This window comes from Lactuca virosa, chromosome 4, assembly GCF_052849685.1.
Source record: "Lactuca virosa cultivar CGN04683 chromosome 4, Lactuca_virosa_CGN04683_v6, whole genome shotgun sequence".
Lineage (NCBI taxonomy): Eukaryota > Viridiplantae > Streptophyta > Magnoliopsida > Asterales > Asteraceae > Lactuca > Lactuca virosa.
The window spans coordinates 93393993-93396497 of NC_136429.1; the positions used below are offsets into that span (position 1 = coordinate 93393993).

Consider the following 2505-nt stretch of genomic DNA (forward strand, 5'->3'; position numbering starts at 1 on the left):
TGAAATTGACAGCAACTTTTCGTTGAATACAGTTTCTGTTAATGTTCTTAGAAAATTTATAGAAAAATCATCAAAGCTCTAAATCCAAATCCGCAAATTCTGAGAGTTTGGAATATGAGTCTAGTTTGTTCGTAAATTTTATCATGATTTTTAGTGATCTCTAACAGAGGTGAAAATGTTCATAATCACAGACTGGTCCGGGTTTGCCTCTGAAATGATAGACAGTCATAAATTGTAGAAAAATCATATGGAGATGTGCAAGTAGCCATTTTAAAGCTAAGAGTTTGAACTACTTGCACCTGGAACAGTTTTGAAAACTAAGATATTTAAGTTGACCAAAACAGTCCGTGATCAAAGTTCATCTTTTCTGATGTAATCTGATAGAAAAAGTTTAATTGTGTTCTTGATGATTTTACTTGTATTCCCCCCTTAAAACTTAAGAAAAACATGTAAATGTAGGGGTATGAACTCACCTTATGTGTTCTTAGAGGATGGATGTTGGAGAAGAGAAGTGTTCAACTCAAAAACACTTAGAAGATGCCTTGACGAATCGAGAACCAAGAGTGGAAAAAAGCTTGATGATTAACCTTGGAAGTCTTGAAATTGAGAGAGAATGGTGTAGAAAATGAGTGACTTAAGCCTTGTATTTATACTAGTAAGAATTACTATTCATATATAATTCTTTAATAATAAGTGTTAAATGTTGACATTCTCCATATAACTAGTTAGTGTATATGACATATTCATGATGTAATCATGACAAATGTTTCTAGAAGATGGTTAATACTAATTGGCTAATAATAGTAATTTTTAAAACGTAAATAGTAAATAGTAGGTAGTAAATAGTAAATAGTAAATAGTAAATAGTAAATATGATGAGATTTTTACAATTGTCATATTTGTAAACCCCGTTAAGCCATGTTTAAGAGTCTTACACAGCCCCCGATAATTGTGCAATAGTGTTTTATCGATTTGGTTCGTTGTTTAGCACTGTTAAGGCTAAGGAAAATCAAACACATGAATTTTCCAAATGATGTTTTCTCATTAAAATAGCGAATTGTACAACGTAAACCTTAACATACAAGGGTTAATGGAGTTGACCGGTTTGACTTGTTGACTTTGTTTGACTTTGACTTGACCGAAATTTGACGGTTGTCACATCATTCTTGTTAAAAATCTCCATTCTATAAGAATACAATGTCATTCATGAAAGAATCTTCATTCTCATTTTTCCTAGAAGGGAATTTATTTCCTTTGACTTTAGCTCTTCAACTAACGAGTAAACGAAGACCTGTATTAAAAAATAGAAATAAGCATGGGAATAAGATTATACAAATAACATGACTATTGTATTATGATGTGCTTACAACCAAATTTGTTCAAAAGGAAAGAACACTACAGCCTTTGCTAGAATTATCAATTAAATTAGGCCTAGTTTCATTTGAAATATAAATCCATGATTTCAAGTTATATAATGATGAATATGGCTTTCCATATTCAAGAAGTCTAATGGGTGAGATTTGAGGACAATTTTACCCTTTTGCATCCAAATCACCACAAGAAGTTCCATATCCAAGACTCGTACAATCCCCAAGAGCACAAGCGTAACTCACTGATGGTGCAACCGATGGATCATCTAATCTCGCAAAATCCTTCATCAAACACCATTTCTTCTGTAAATACTTCACCACAGTTGCCGAAATCAGAGCTCCAGCGTAAGAAAAAACCCCCCGCAATGTCTTTCAAAGTTTCCCGATTGAATACTTTTCTCATCTTCATCGATTAAACTAAACAAATAAGCATTAATCGGACCTGTTGTCAATAGCGTCCCTTTATTTCTAGCAATACGACTCATGAACCCTTGCATAAACCTTTGAGCTAATTGATTATTTGCGTTTTGATCTCCATCACTCGGCCACCCAATTTCACCCACTACGATTCCCATATTTGTGAATCCGTTCTTTTGTACGGCCCAGACGAGGGTATCGTAGTTGGCATCGAACATATTTGTGTAGGTGGTGCCGCCGTCGTTCACCGAAGCTGTGTTTCCATCGAAGAACGTGTATTCCACCGAAAAATTGGAGTCGATGCAGAGGCTTATGAAGGGGTAGATGTTGACAGTGAATGGAGATCCATTTTCCTTTAGGAATTTGGTGAGTTGGATCATCTAATCTCGCAGAATCCTTCATCACACGTCGATTGAACCACCTCTAGAGGGATATTGTGGCTGTGGATGAAAGAGGCAATAGGGTTTTAAATAAAGTAATTTGCCTAAATTAAAGGATAGATGATTTAATTAATTATTTATTAAAATTAAATAATACTTGGCCCATATTAATTCATATATCCACACAATATTTGTTAATCCACATTTGAACCTACCTATATATATATATATATATATATATATATATATATATATATATATATATATACATATATATATATATATATATATATATATATATATATAATAGAGAACCATAATTAACCAAGGAACCAAGG

At 33.1% G+C, this 2505-nt stretch overlaps 1 pseudogene; it reads right to left on the minus strand.

Moving 5' to 3' along the window:
* Positions 1 to 1702: 1702 nt before the first annotated feature.
* On the minus strand, positions 1703 to 2167 carry LOC145104777 (glucan endo-1,3-beta-glucosidase 6 pseudogene; annotated as a pseudogene).
* Between the last annotated feature and the right edge of the window lie 338 nt (positions 2168 to 2505).